This window comes from Somniosus microcephalus, chromosome 17 (genome assembly GCF_052327205.1).
Source record: "Somniosus microcephalus isolate GS21.2 chromosome 17, FLI_Smic_1.0, whole genome shotgun sequence".
Lineage (NCBI taxonomy): Eukaryota > Metazoa > Chordata > Chondrichthyes > Squaliformes > Somniosidae > Somniosus > Somniosus microcephalus.
Window position 1 is genome coordinate 27,790,506 of NC_141003.1, and position 16,345 is coordinate 27,806,850.

The following is a 16,345-nucleotide window of genomic DNA, read 5'->3' on the forward strand; positions in this document are numbered from 1 at the left end:
CAGGGCTGCCAACCAGTTCCATTTTTCGTATATCAATTCAATGACCTCGATATTAACCTCCCCACGATGGGTGGGAAAGGGTCAGGGTTAAAGACTTAAATACGGGGAACGTGTCCCCAACACGCCGCGCATGCGCTCCCTGCCTTTGTTATGGTGGTGGATATCAGGGTGTCTGAGTGTCCTGCTGTGGAGAGGCGGGATACTTCATTAACATATTTAAATTGGGCTTCTACAGGAAACCCGGCAATGAAAGGGAGGCGGGAGCTGCCAGCTCCACAAGGTAAGTGCTATTTTCAGCACTCCTTGTTGGCCAGGAGGAGCGGAAGAGCTCCCCCAAGACCCTCAAGGAAGGCTTCGGCCTCCCCCTGCTGATCACGGCTTCTCTCTCCTCCAACCCCGATCACCCAACAGCCCCCCTCCCGATTGCCAGGGACTGTCTCCAAGGGTTCCCGTCTGTGGCCTCGACGCTGGTGTTCATGCCCGCCACCGGCTAGGAAACCGATCAAAAAAACAATAAGTTCAAAGGGACCACTGCGTCCCCGGCTTTGCTGGGTTCTTACAGCTGGTTTCAGCCTCCTCTGCTCACTCCCCATAAATACCAGGTCCAATGTGTCTGTCCATATATGGCCAGAAATATTAAACATCATCTCTCACTTCTGGTGAGAGATTCATTGGACATGCAAATGGATAGGGGACACAGCTAACAGGGAACCCATGTGGTTCTTAAGAACACGGGGGATAAATTTAAACCAAAACACTGGGCCACGCTAACATCTCACTCTGCAGGCTGAATTATATTGTAACAGAGCTACTGAGAACCAGTGGCCCTGAAATTCTTGGGGTCAGAGAGAGCAGAAAGCAAGTTTTATGCTGGGGGCAGGGGCGGGGTGTGGAATTTGGGGCAGAATTTCCACCCTATTTGCAGTGACCCTTTAAATTCTGGTGCGGGGAGTGACCATGGGCAGATTCTCAATCCGGCCCCCACCATGACCGATCAGGCTACCAACAGAACCATGTAATACAGATCCCAATCGGGAGCAAACTCCACCATGGGACTATCTGGGATTGGATACTCTGACACTAGACCAGAAGCCATCAGATCCCACTCTCTAAATGGGTAGTTAAAATTAAAAACCCTTTATTTCTGTCATCACAAATAGCTGCAGGTTACCACAACATTAAGACACACATTCAGAGAGATACTTTTATTCCTTTGTGTATGAGTGCCACCATTGTTTATGTGAATTAGGCCCAGTACTGAATTTTACTCACTACTCATCCCTGTTGAACACTAAACCAAGCTGACACCGATACCCCAGCTGACTTATTTGATGTGTTGCTGTCGTCTCTTGTGTACATTCTGTTGAGATCTAGATGCCCTCAGTGATAAGTCCGCTCATCCTACTCCACATACGATTGTTCAGAATCGCTACTACAGCTGTTCCTTAGTTATTGTGCTCTCCTGCACTGGCCCATCTTCTGATTCCTGACTTTATTCATTATATCCTGGCATTACCTGCCAAGATTAAGAGTTCCATATATTAAAATGACGTCTGCTGCTGAAGACATCTTGCACATAATCATTCGGCTGATTGGCAGAGACCCATCCTTTGCTTTTATATGGAGCCCAGCCACTCAAAATGTTGGCACAAAATCGCCTTCTTGTTTTAAGAGGTTTGCGAGTATATTCAGATTTGTTGCTTCGAAAATACAAACCCAATAGCTAATGCACTATGTATCCAATCAACACAAAAACACAACAGATGCAGCAATGTAGAGGGACAGAAAGCAGCAGCAGTTAGTACAAACCAGGAATGCAAACACTGGAGCAGTAGTCAAATGAAAGGGAGAGCGGGATCAGGCTTTTTCCCCGACTCCACAGACAAGACATTATTGAGACACTACTCCCACCTCCTTTAATACCTTAATGCCATTCCCGACCCTCCCACCACCCCCCACCATCCCCCCCAAGACTTTTGTTACAACGTATCCCTTGTATTAACGCAGGATTTGGCCGACTCCCAACCACCACATTATAACAAGATTTAGTGTATTCTCAAATCGAATTCACAGCCAGCTAAAGGCCAGTTTGAGTGGGAATGGGTTAGGTACACAGAGATCTGTGTTCATGCAGCTCTGATTAGAGAATTGCTAATTTTACTGTGTGTTGTGTTTCTCTTTACTGGTTCGGAGTCGAATGGACAGGAGAAATGGGACGAGTCGTAAAGCCCAATGGAAATATTTTATTTTTACTGGCCCTAAATCATCTACACATACAAATTCTTCCAACTGCAATAAACAAATTGTGAAACTGCTGTATAAATTACAGCTGACTTAGCATCATAAACTTTCCATTTGTTTGACTAAATTTGACCTTTCTTTTGCATCCCCTTTAGAAGCAATTAAAGATGCTGCAAAAGCCGAGGGTGCTAATGCCAGGCTCTAACTGCAAAGAATGTGCAAGGGCAAAGTGCTTTGGCATGTGACATTTGCGGGACGCAAAAAATGGGACATATTTGGAACAAATTCCATAGGAATGATAATGATTTCAGTAAATCAAGTAAGTTAAGCTTGTAAGAGTTGAGTCATTCAAAGATGTTGAAACTCTTTGTGGATTGCAAAACAATTTCTCGAAGGGAGGCTTCTTCCCCCCAATGTTCTCTATTAGTTCTCCAACCCAAAGGGAGGGTGTGTACGACGCTAGGGCCAATACTGCAGTCCCAGCACGGTGACCGCTCCCTGGACTCCGCGCAAACCAGTAGCGCAGGGAACTGAACTTCTAGCTGTACATAGGAGTGTACACGCCATATATCCACACAGCCAGATTAAGAACTCTTGGGGGGCCCTGGGCACCATGAATTTTAGTGACCTTTCCGCAACACCATACAACCCCTTCTCCAACCCCCCCCCCCCCCGATCCATTAAAACACAAACGCAAACTGTAACGGCGAGTGTCAGTATTTATATTGTAACAAATCTGCCAGCTCTGCCTCACCCCTTCTGACAGTATCTTTGAATGTTGGGATATTATGATTCAGCATTTGTCTGCAGTTTATCTGTGTTATGGCAAGTTTTGGGGGCCGCATATTTGGATAGGCCCGTGCATTACTCTGTCCCTGTATATCCACTTTGGATTTCAGGAGAGGAGAAGTGTCACTCAGCAGCCGCTGAGAATGGCCGGATATGCTTCTCCCCTCAGTGTTGGCCCCTCCACTTCTCAGCGTAGATTCCCAATGCTGTTAGCGGAAGGGATACCTGCCTCTGCGTACTGCAGGCCGGAGCTCTTGTTGGAACAGAAGTCCCCACCTACAGTATGCAGAGGCAAGAGTCCCTTCTATTAGCAGCAGTACCTGTGGTGCAGCAATGGGAGAGGTCCCATCCCATTATTGTAGTGCTGGGAGAGGGGCTGATCCATTAATGCCCAGCACTTGGGGTGGTGCTGGGAGAGGGGCTGATCCATTAATGCAGAGCACTGGGGATGGTGCTGGGAGAGGGGCTGGTTCATTAGGAGCAACAGTACTGGGGTAATGTAGTGCTTAGGGGGAAAATTTCTGATAAGGGATGCAGGAAGGGGGAAACTGGATGGCAATGAAGGAGCGAGGGAAGGGGGCCAAAGCTAGGAGTAGTGCTGCGGGGGTGAGGGAGGAAGGAGTGTGCCAGCTCTAAGTGTGAGAGTGTAGAGAGGAAGAATGCCAGCACAAACTGGGGGCTGAAGTGGGGAAGCAAGTGCCAGCCTCATCTACAGTGTAAGAAGAGTGCCAATTTGAACTGGGCTGGAGGAGAGAAATGTGTTGAACGTTGGTAGCGAGAGAAGAGTGCCAGTGTGAATGGGAGGGTTAGAAGATGAAAGAAGTTCTCTGTGAAAGAGTTGAATGAGTTACAGTGTCCCTCTGAACAGGGGAGGGAGTGAATGTCGAGGTAACCTTTGTGATGGACTGGTTGGTTTATTAAAAATCCAAATATCACTTATTTTCCTTTTTCTTAAGATTAAAAAACCCATCAATTGTGAAGTATAAAACGGATTAAAATGAACCAGAATGCACCATTTTCCATGTAAACATTTAACATTTTTCAAGGGTGTATGCCCTTAAGGTTGCACCACCAACTTTGTACCTACAACATTTGGATTATTTATGTTTTAATTCCCTGGAATACAATGAAGGAAAGTTGTGTACACTTACAGCTTAAGTTACAAAGCCCACATAACTAGTTTCACCTGTCAGAGCCTCCTGTTTAGGGCTGCTCCCGAGTTCTCAGCCTTTTGTTGGCTGTGTCAACTTTTTCTTGAGGCTCTTGGTCAGGCTTCTGCTAGCTTTCTAGATTGGCGCTCATGCCTCTTGGAAATGCCAGTTTGAAATCATGAGGAACCAAGGGAGGAGGGTGTGTTCCACCTGGTGCCCGTACGCAGTAGCCTGGTGAGCCATTCTGTGTCAGTCCTGCAGGCATTAACAATGTCGGGTTCAGTTCACTCTCAGGCTGGTAAGTGGTGCAGCATTTGATGCATTTTTCAGTTCACCCACTTGGACAATTGCCACTAAAGAATGTCACACAATCTGCTGCAGAATGCTCGCTTCCACCTCTTTGTGCCAGCTTCTCATTGCCAGCCATCAACCAGGCATTTGGAGTGTTGTGGCGCTCCATCACTTAGCCAGACTCCATTTCCTGGCCCCACATTGATTCTGCCAAATATTGGGTTTTGCTGCCCAAACAACCCTTTGAAAAGGCTGAAATACACGTTGAAAATACCAGCAGCCTTTGCAATTGCGACCAACATTTCTTATGTGACCATTTACTTTTAAAGAACCACAATTGTCCATGCCCCCCTTAATGGCAGCCCTTTAGGGTCTGCTTCGGCACAATCTCCTGCCTTCTTCCAGCGAGCCCCCAATGCCAGCCCCACTATGGGCCAGGCGCTTTCCCTCACTATGTAAATGAAGCTAACTCTACACAATCAGCCAAGTTCAGCGCACTAACAGTCAGACGGGTGCTCATTACACATCGTTCGACTAATGCTTGTTTAGAGGCCTGGTCAGATAATCCACCCCAATGACTAACTTATAATCATTCTCCTCCCACACAAAATACGCCTATACATCTGCCTTAGTGATTCCCTTGATTGTATTAAAAGCTTGGATCATGTTGATTCACCATTGAATATATTATCAACCTAGTCATCAATGTGCATTAAATTACAAGGTAGATTATTCTGTGCCCTGTGCCTGGGGAATCAAAGTTCCCTATATACAGGGAAGAGGCAAAAATAGGGGTGAAGACCCATTACATCAGGTCCCCTTCTCCTTTATGCTGGCCCAAGAGTTCCTGGAGCTTCCCCAACAAGTGTAAGTTGGCCTGCACTGCAGTAGGTACATGTTCGCAGTACCTATGAGATGGAAGGGGACATTCCCAGCCTCCTGACTTATCTTCCAGGGACCATGTCTGTTGGGTGCGCAGCAGAGGGTTGTCTGTAAAAAGGTGCCTCCATAGTCCTGTGGATTGGAGGGTCCAGGGGGGCGTGGGGGAGGGCTGGCGAAGTGTCAGGCAAGTACCAAACCTGCAGTTAACAACCACCCTCCAGGAGAATGTCAAGCACTTGGGATCTTCAAGCTACTGTCCTCTGGCAGCAGCCAGAAACCCCCCAGTCTCAATGGCCCAGAGCCAGGCCAGCAGCTGCACTCACATTTCTTCCCCGTCGTACAGGGGCCGTGTCCCAGCAGGAGACAGGCCTGCACCTGGAGTCAGCTAGGACAGTGCAAATGACCCTTGGGAGGACAAATGGCAGCAGCCACAGGGGCAGACACCTCAGGTGTGCTGTGCCTATCAGGTACACATAGAGGATAACCCCTTTTCTCATATCCCATTATCTGTCACTAAATGTCTGTTGAATTCTTTGAATTTGATTCCTTTTCTCAAAACATTCTGCTTTCCCACACATCATCCGAAAAATTAAGTATCCTACATATAGTAACTGCAACAAGATCATTGATAAATGAACAGGGCTTCCAGCACTGATCTCTGTGATTATATGGTTATATAATTACTGCTGATTAAAGATATGACCATTTTAACTGCCGTTTGTTCCCTGTTATCAAGTCCATTCATCCTCCTTCACTAACCAAGCTTTCAATTTAACAGCGAGGATTGTTTGATGGATCACAGCTTGGATTTTCCGCTCGAACACTGCCCCAGAGGAAAATGGCGTGAGAGGCCTCCCACATGGTGGTCAGAAAATAACATTTTGGGATACGGTATATGAGTAATTTGAGACACGTGGTAAGTCTAACATGCTTGGGGGGGGAACAGGTGACTTTGGGCCTATGGTTCCCAAAGCTCTCCATCACTGGTTTTTTTTTCCTTGCTTCATGTCTGTATCTGTTGTAGACTAATTGATAGAGATTGATTGCTTTAATTACAACAACAACAACTTGCATTTATATAGCACCTTTAACACAGTAAAATGCCCCAAGCTGCTTCACAGGGACGTTACCAAAAAAAATTCATCAACGAACTCCATTGTTGTTATAGATTGCAATGACCAGGATGGTAGCAGGCGAACTAGATGGACCGTGGTCTTTTTTCGTCAAGCGATTCCTATGTTCCTACGGTAAATGCTTAACACTGTGTTTAAACCTATGTCAAAAAATGTGGAGAGACAGTGATACTGGTAGAAATACTTGTGGCACTAGACTGCAGTATTCTACAGCAAGTGGGGAGCAAAACTGCTTTCCTATTAATCAATGTCAGAAGTATTAACCCTATGGCCGGAATTTTTACCTTGGAGTCGGGTCGGGTGCGTGCAGGCCGTGTAGCACGTCGGGAACGTGATGTTCTGAGCAGCGCTTTGTTCAGAGCGACTTTAACTTAATGGCCCCAATTGAAAGACACATGTGCGTTTCCCAGCGCTATTAAATGGTGCGGGTCCGATGACGTCATCGATGACTCATTTGCAGTGCCAATATTTAAAGCAGCCTTGCGCTCAACTCATTTGAAGATTGCCAGAGGAGGGTGGAACCTGACATTCAAAGGCCTGAGTACTGTTATAAAGTAGCAAGGATGGATAGCCAAAGGCAGAGGGCTGCACCATGTTTTACAGACTCATCCCTGCATACTCTGGTGGAGGCAGTCAGAGCACGCAGGGAGGTCCTCTTTGCTGATGACAGGCGAAGGAGACCGCCACAAGAGACCAAACGAGCCTGGCTGGATATAGCTGAGGAGGTCAGCAGCAGGGAATGTGGTCAGGAGGACCTGGATCCAGTGCAGGAAATGATTCAATGATCTCATGAGGTCAGGAAAGGTGAGTGCAATGCCACACCCACCCTCATCCTGATGTGCCTGTCACCACATCCCCATCATTCTGCCTTCCTAAGCCTACTCCTGCACATAATTCCTTACACCAACATACCCCCTCTGTGTACATACTCACATTCCCATCTGACTAACCACCCCTCACACTCACCCTCATCCTAATGCAATCATAGCAAGTAACACCACAGGAGGAGGCCATTTGGCATTGGCACCCCACACCCTCATAGTCTCCCTCTACAGATGTAACCTATCCATTCCTTACACTAATTCCATCACCCTCACTCAAACTTCTCTTCTTTCCCTCCTTGCAGGAGGAAAGAGCCCAGAACACACGGGAGAGACAGAGAACCGGAGGTGGCTCTCCAGTCTTCACCCAACTAACACCAGCAGAGGAGGGGGCTCTGGAGATCTCAGGAGTTGGAGAGATGCTGGGGGTGGGACACAGAGCAAGGGGGACATCCCAGCAACCTGGTGACAGAATCACATCTCATGAAGCCACGTGGCATACAACAGTCACTCATATGGTGACTGATGTCAGCAGCGAGTGAAATGCCATCATTTTTTTATTCGTTCCTGGGATGTGGGCATCGCTAGCAAGGCCAGAATTTAGTGCCCATCCCTATTTGCCCTTGAGAAGGTGGTGGTGAGCCACCTTCTTAAACTGCTGCAGTCCGTGTGGTGAAGGTACTCCCAGAGTGCTGTTAGGGAGGGAGTTCCAGGATTTTGACCCAGCGACGATGAAGGAACGGCGATATATTTCCAAGTCAGGATGGTGTGCGACTTGGAGGGGAACTTGCAGGTGGTTGTGTTCCCATGCGCCTGCTGCCCTTGTCCTTCTAGGTGGTAGAGGTCGCGGGTTTGGGAGGTGCTGCCGGAGACACTGCCCTGAGGAACTCCTGCAGCGATGTCCTGGGGCTGAGATGATTGACCTCCAACAACCACAACCATCTTCCTTTCTGCTAGGTATGACTCCAGCCAGTGGAGAGTTTTCCCCCCGATTCCCATTGACTTCAGTTTTACTAAGGCCTCTTGATGCCACACTTGGTCAAATGCTGCCTTGATGTCAAGGGCAGTCACTCTCACCTCACCTCTGGAATTCAGCTCTTTTGTCCATGTTTGGACCAAGGCTGTAATGAGGTCTGGAGCTGAATGGTCCTGGCGGAACCCAAACTGAGCATCGGTGAGCAGGCTATTGGTGAGTAAGTGCTGCTTGTAGCACTGTCGATGACACCTTTCATCACTTTGCTGATGATTGAGAGTAGACTGATGGGGCGGTAGTTGGTCGGATTGGATTTGTCCTGCTTTTTGTGGACAGGACATACCTGGGTAGTTTTCTACATTGTCGGATAGATGCCAGTGTTGTAGCTGTACTAGAACAGCTTGGCTAAAGGCACGGCTAATTCTGGAGCACAAGTCTTCAGCACGACAGCCGGAATGTTGTCGGGGCCCACAGTCTTTGCTGTATCCAGTGCGCTCAGCCGTTTCTTGATATCACGTGGAGTGAATCGAATTGGCTGAAGACTGGCTTCTGTGATGGTGGGGACCTCAGGAGTAGGTCGATATGGATCATCCACTCAGCACTTCTGGCTGAAGATTGTTGCAAACGCTTCAGCCTTGTCTTGTGCACTCACGTTTTGGGCTCCACCATGATTGAGGATGGGGATATCATAGAGCCTCCTCCCGTTAGTTGTTTAATGGTCCACCACCATTCACTACTGGATGTGGCAGGACTGCAGAGCTTTGATCTGATCCGTTGATTGTGGGATCACTTAGCTCTGTCTATAACATGCTGCTTTCGCTGTTTAGCATGCATGTGATCCTGTGTTGCCACTTCCCCAGGTTGGCACCTCATTTTCAGTTATGCCTGGTGCTGCTCTTGGCATGCTCCTCTGCACTCCTCATTGAACCAGGGTTGTCCCCTGGCTTGATGGTAATGGTAGAGTGAGGGATATGCCGGGCCATGAGGTTACAGATTGTGGTGGAGTACAATTCTGCTGCTGCTGATGGCCCACAGTGCCTCATGGATGCCCAGTTTTGAGCTGCTAGATCTGTTCTGAATCTCTGCCATTTAGCACAGTGGTAGTGCCACACAACACGATGGAGGGTGTCCTCAGTGTGACGACGGGTCTTCTTCCCCACAAGGACTGTGCGGTGGTCACTGCTACCAATGCCGTCATGGACAGATGCATCTACGACAGGTAGATTGGTGAGGACGAGGTCAAGCAGGTTTTTCCCTCATGTTGGTTCTCTCACCCAGAGTACACTCTATGCCCTTACTACCCTCAATGCTTCTTCCAAGTGGTGTTCCACATGGAGGAGTACTGATTCATCAGCTGAGGGAGGCAGTAGGTGGTAATCAGCAGGAGGTTTCCTTGCCCATGCTTGACCTGAAGCCATGAGAGTTCATGTTGCTTGACTAGTCTGTGTGACAGCTCTCCCAATTTTGACACAAGTCCCCAGATGTTAGTGAGGAGAACTTTGCACTCACCCTCAGTCAGAGCCCCAGATGCTTCCTTGGATCCCGATGGCCGAGTCTGCCTTGCACAGTTGCAGGAGGAGCCGACTTTGGCGGGGCCCTCACAGGCTCCAAAGCCCAGAGGACGTCCGCCAAGAGTGTCTAACGAGTCGCAGCAGGGAAGTGAGCAGCCTGCCTCTACCTCTGCTGAAGCCACAGGGGTAGCACCTCGTAGAAGCACTCGGAAAAGAAAAAAGACACAAAAGTAGATGCACTTGGGTATATCAGAAAATGTTAGCGTTAAGTTTCAGTTATTTTGATGACACACATAAATGTTTTTCCGTGCACTACTTTCTGGTCTTGTCCATTTTTGCCTGCTACCTTGGAAGTGGCTTTGTCACTTGGAGTGAATGGTGAGACATTACGTGACCTTGAGCACTGGGGGTTTGGGTGAAAGGAATGGGTTGGTCATTGTAGGGATGCTCTATGGTGTTATTGCTGGGGGGTGGGGGATCTTAGTACAGCATGTGCCAGCCATGTGGCTGCATTGGAGCAAGTTAAGTAAATTTGGCCATGAAATCTGGCCATCCCGGGCCACCCGAGCAGCAATGGCGCTGCTGCTGGTGCCATTTCCACCTCAAATGTTCATCCTCCTCCTCCTCATCTTCCATCTGCTCCTCCTCCTCCTCTGAAGAGGCTGTACGCTCAGTGCCTTGCTCCTCCTGCAGCTCCAGTCCTCGTTGCTGCGCTATATTGTGCAGCGCATACAAACGATGATGGTTCTGAAGACCCTGGCTGGTGTATACTGAAGGGCTCTTCCAGATATGTCTAGTCATCTGAAGCGCATTTTCAGCATGCCCATTGTTTGCTCTATGACACATCTGGTGGAGATGTGGCTCTCATTATCAAGCTCCTCAGCCTCAGTACTTGGCGTCCTCAAGGGTGTCATGTGCCACGTCTTCAGTGGATAGCCCTTGTCTCCAAGCAGCCAGCCGGTAAGTCTGTTTGGGGGTGCCAAGAGCTGAGGGAGTGGACTGGCGCAGAATGAAAGAATCATGACAGCTGCCAGGGAATCTGGCGCACACATGCATGATGATCTTTTTATGGTTACAGACGAGCTGCACGTTGAGGGGGATGGAAGCCCTTGCGGTTGACAAACACTCCTGGGTGATGATGGGGTACTCTGATGGCCACATGTGTGTAGTCGTTGGTGCCCTGCACGTGTGGGAAGTCAGCCAGAGCCGCAAAGCCAAGTGCCCGCTCAGCAACACTGGCTTCATCAGTGGCAAAGTTGATATAATTGGCTGACTTGTGAAACATGGCATTGGTGACCCGTGTGATGCATCTGTGTGCGGCCGACTGCGAGGTACCACAAATGTCTGCTGCAGATCCCTGGAAGGAGCTGGAGGCGAAGAAGTTGAGGGCGCTGGTGACTTTGACAGCCACTGGTAAGGCGTGTCCACCAGGTCCTCTGGGCTGCAGGTCTTGTTCCAGCAAGCTACAAATGTCTGCGACGACCTGGCGTGATAGCCTGAGCCTCCTGAAGCACTGCTGCTCAGTCATGTTGAGGAAGCTCATCCTCTGCCTGTATACCCTGTGTTGAGGGTGTCGCCTCTGGCGCAGTGCAGCCCTGTGCTGACCCAATCTCTCCTTTGGAGCATTAGGTCGTTGAGGAGAAGGCTGCTGCTGCTGGTGTGGCTGGTGTTGTTGATGCTGGCGTTCATCTTGGTCCGATTCTGAGGACCAGGGTGAAACAGTATAATTGGCATCCATGCTGATGTAGTAGATGGCAGGTAAAGTGGAGATCAGAGGGCCAATCCTTCAATGTTGTGATAGTGAGCAGCAATGTGGTGAGAATGGCTTTCAAGGTTTCAGAAATGACCTGCAAACTGCTGATACCCAAATCTGTGGACAAAGTGGAGTGAGAAAGAGCCTTTCCATGAGGTAAGTGATGAGGTGTAATATTGCAGTGTTTATGTGCTTTTCCCAGCTCTCAGTGAATGAACTCGCCAATGGCCACTGAGCTTCCGCCTCCCCTTCAGACGAGGTACCCGACCTTCCTGAATCCCGTGCTCCTGCAGTTAAAGTCAAAAGCTGGCATTAAAATCACTCTTAAGGGTCTCTCAACAAGCACTTAATGATTTCAATGAGGTCACCCACCTCTGCTGATCGGGTCCGTGTCATGCCTTCAAAGCCGCCTGAGTTAAATGCGCTAGACGGGACGACGGCGGGTTCCTGATGGGCTCGATGTTTCCAGGAGTTTTACTGCCGACCCGCCCCCAAACCCGCACGCTCGGCAACGGGAAAATTCCAGCCCAAGATTCTGGGGGGAGGGGGGCAAAAAATGCAGTTATCTGATTGGGTAAGGGTAGAATTTGGGGCAAGACCCAGTAAGGTTCATGTCAGAAATTCTGCTAGACGTGGGACAGCCACATAATATGTAAATGTGGGAAATACTTCATGCACCTTATTCACTGTCATTTGCACCACAGCAACACTGGTTGTGGGGGGGGGGGGACTTTACATCCATGGGGGGCCAGCATTGCTAAGGGTCTCAGGGGAGGAGGGGGAATTTGAAAGGCTGGTTTTCCAAAAGCAAACAATCACATAGCAATCAGTCTAAATTATCTGCATAAAAACCATTAGCACAATCTTTGCATTTTTCTTTACATTCCTTATTTCCCCATGTACAGCTGTCCCAAGACCAAAAAAGAAAGAAAATGAGCTCTGTTTTTGTTAATACTGTATAAACATTTACTGCTATTATATTACTGCACATTAGGGTCGACAGACAGAAAGACCAATTTGCACATCATAGTTCATTCTTATATTTGGCTAGCACTTAATAAGTCATAAGTATATATGATAAATAATGGCCAGGACACCAGGAGAACACCATGCTTATATTCAAATAGTTCCGTAAGATCTTCTGTGTCCACCCGCGAGAGCTGATGGGGCCTAGGTTTTTAGGCTATTTCTGGTCCATTTTGCTTCTTTTGGTTTTTTTTCTCTGCTGGCATGCAGATTCTTGTGAGCCTTTGTTTCAAATGTTTTTTTTTTTTTTAAATGGTCTGCCCCCAAACGATTGCTGGCACCAAATGGGTTTCACCAATGGAAATCGGTCTATCTCAGGTGCTTAGACGAAGAAAAGAACCAATGAAAGGATGCCAGGCAGCTCAGGCTGCACGAGAGGGGTTATGGACCCACCTCCTGGCAAGAGGTGAATACACCTTGCTTTGACAAATGATTAGTGCAGCTGGAGGTTCCAGTTCTAATGGTAGATTGTGTCTGCAGGCCTGATGGCACAGATATGGGGCAGGCTTGATGAACCAGGTGGTCTTTCCCTGCCCATCAATTTTGTATGGTCGTATGTATTTGAAGGCTTTACTAACCATTATGCTGGTGGTTCTTCAGAACTGCTGCAATCACAAAACACCATGCCTTTAATGGTACTGCATGAAAGAGGCATGCCAGGGTAATCACCAGATACCAAAGCCTGATTGGCCACACCAACCAAATGTCACCAATCTTATTTATTAGGCGGTCTTAGTGATGGAGCAGATATGGGGTCAGAAGTTCAACTTGAGGTCGAATAGGATGCCAAGATTGAAAACAGTCTGGTTCAGCCTGAGACAGTGACTGGATAAAGGGGTTGAGTTGCTGGCAAGAGTAGCAGTTTGTGGTGGTGTTCAAAAGACAAGGCTTCGGACTTCCCAATGTTTAACTGGAGGAAACTGCAGCTCATCCAAGACTGGATATCAAACAAGCAGTCTGACAACACAGAGGCAATGGAAGGGTCGAAATAGGTGATGGAAAGGTATAGATGGGTGTCATAAACTGACCTCATGGCCAAAATTTTCCCATCAAAAAACGGGTCGGTTTGGAGCGTGGGGGCAGTTCATGTGTAAAAAATGTGAATCCCGACCTGATCCCGCCTCCAACCCGCCCACTTCCGGTTTCCCCAGAGGCGGGTCATGGCGGGACAGGGGGTGGGTGACCAACCAGCTGCCAGGGGGCATTACCATAATTTAAATATTGTAATGAAACTGGGAGCCTCTATTTTCCCCTCCATTTTGTGTTTAACTGCCTGTGGACGCATTTCACACAATTCTTGAAACCCGGCAATTAAACCGAGGCGGGGACTGCTGCATCCAGGATATAAGTGGCTTTATACCTACCTCCTGGATCCAGGGTCCCTGCCTAACCCACCCCCCCGCGATCGGAGACCCCACCACGAGGCCTCCAATCACCCTCCCCAGGCCTCCCCCCTCCACCCCCAGGCCTCCCCACCCTCAACGATGATGATGAGGCCGGCCACGATCCTCCGGCCCCCCTCCCACGATCCCTCCCTCGCAACTGAGGCTGTTAATTAGGGCTGTTTTGGTGCTGTGATGGGGTGGAAACCTGATTGGAGAGATTCAAACATGGAATTGTGGGAAAGACGGGCAGGGATTTGGGAGGTGACAACATTCAAGACTGTAAACACATTGAAAAGAAAATCTATAACAGAACAAACACACAGATGCTGAAACTGCAAATACTTAACACATTCATCTAAAATAGCTCTCTCCATTTTCACTGGAAGTTCAGAGTTCAAAACAAATAGTTCACAAAAAAATATTTAAACTTACCCACAGTTCTGACGAAGGGTCATCGACCTGAAACGTTAACTCTGTTTCTCTCTCCACAGATGCTGCCTGACCTGCTGAGTATTTCCAGCATTTTCTGTTTTTATTTCAGATTTCCAGCATCCACAGTATTTTGCTTTTGTCATAGAATTACCAATATACTGTTGGAAATCTCTTCATTAAGGTTTGCTCCCACGAGCCTATCCTCTCTGATAGGTCTGGGGTGTGAGTTATGCTCCTTTCCTGGAACTTGCTTTCCTCTGCTGAGCTTTCCCAACCAATACATTTTTGGCCTCTGTTCGCACGTAACCTCAGTGCTCAGCAACATCCGTGCCGGCCCTTCAGTGGGCCATTCTAGCTTTTCATATGTTAACTATGTCCCACGCCCCAGACTATACTTCTCAGTAGTCACTGCGTGGCCTACCCAACACATGCACAACTATTTCTAGGCTCTCCCAGCTCCCTCTCAGGCCAACTCCATCCTTAAAGTTTGTTCCAACTCCAAGGCTTCAATTCTCTTAACGCCCAAAGTGACTCATCTACTTTACTCAATCCCTTTCTGCTTTTACCCTCTTTCACCACTCTAATCCGTTCCCAAGGTTTCAATAGTTCCATAATGCCCCAAAATGAGTATTCCCACTTTTTTGTCAGGTACTGCACTTCCCGAGTCCGACCAAACTCCCACTCTAACCTTTCCCAAGTCTACCAGTCATTACTCTCAGCCTCTGCCTTGGGGGGGTCCTTTAAAATTATTTACATCACGTGCCTTCTTGTTACACTAATGGATGCAAACAATAGGATTTCCTTTTACTTCAGAACTCCATTTTGCCACAATACTTGTGAGACTGACGTGTGTTGCTTCAGAGTTCTGCATTTTACAATAAAATGTTTAATAATGAATTATATTACACTCTAAACGCCATTAGCATATTGAAATACATAATTAATAAATCACTGCTGGAATTTCATAATTAATTCACTTACTTGCTGCATTTAGTAATTAACAAGCATACTGGCTGCATTGTATACTTCAAGTCAGTGCTCGCTTCATTCCTAATATCCAGTGATGGAATATCATTTTCAAATGAATTATGGATAGATTTCATAAATTAGCATTCCTGGCACACAGCATCGCACAACGGGGGCACATTTTGGGAATTCACGTATGGAGGTCAGTATAGCGTGTAGAAATGTCCATCCCTTTAACGACTGAAAAATCATGTGGATGGTGTTGATCTCTGCACCCGAATTCCCAGTGTGTACTTCAGCTCAGCACCGGCGATGCTAATTCGTACCATCCCTCCCTAAACCCCTTGCTGCAGTTCATTAAAACAAACTTACACCTGGTTTTATTCAGGGCCGAGAAATTGGATGGTGCCCGAGTCGGCACCGATCTCCGTGCTGCACAAGCGACGCGTGCCCCAGTGAGGCTGGCGGCAGGACACGGGTCCGATTTGTTTGTTGCCCCGGGGGAGCGAGTCACGGCACCAAGAGGCAGCTCGCCGGTCCGGAGAGGCACCGAGGGCGCCCGGCTCAGACACTGGCCGAAGTCATAGGGAGTGTCCGGGAGGGGCGAGCAGTGGGCGAACTTAATGTGGAGCCGGGGGGCGCACGCACGCTTGGTCCCCCCTGCTTCCACAATAACGTAAGTTAATAATTAAAACTTACCTTTAAGGATCGCTGGGTTGGGTTGCCAAGCACCTGAGAATACAGACCACTGCATGCTGCAGCCAGTCGTCAATGAATATTGCAAAGGGGGCATCAAACAAGCGTTAGGCCCTCTATTTGTATATGCAAAGGTGCGCGCCCTGGATGCTGATACAGGATCCCTTACCAATATGGTGGGTGGCGTTAATGCTGCTCACTACATTGGGCCCTTATGTGCCCGTTTGACACCTGTAAAACCAGCGTAGTGTGATCCAATTTCTAGGCCTAGGTGTCTTATTATAAACTGAGATTT

The 16,345-nt window shown here is 48.2% G+C and overlaps 1 long non-coding RNA gene across 2 annotated transcripts; it reads right to left on the reverse strand.

Annotated features, from left to right (window-relative positions):
- Positions 1 to 1,116: 1,116 nt before the first annotated feature.
- Positions 1,117 to 15,918, reverse strand: LOC147105596 (uncharacterized). 2 transcript variants are annotated; one of them, XR_015081649.1, is made up of 2 exons: positions 15,727 to 15,918; positions 1,117 to 1,516 (listed from the first exon to the last, which is right to left on the reverse strand). It is a non-coding gene; the product is annotated as an uncharacterized LOC147105596 (long non-coding RNA). The 2 variants fall into 2 exon arrangements; XR_015081650.1 differs by lacking the exon at positions 15,727 to 15,918 and adding an exon at positions 4,217 to 6,186.
- Between the last annotated feature and the right edge of the window lie 427 nt (positions 15,919 to 16,345).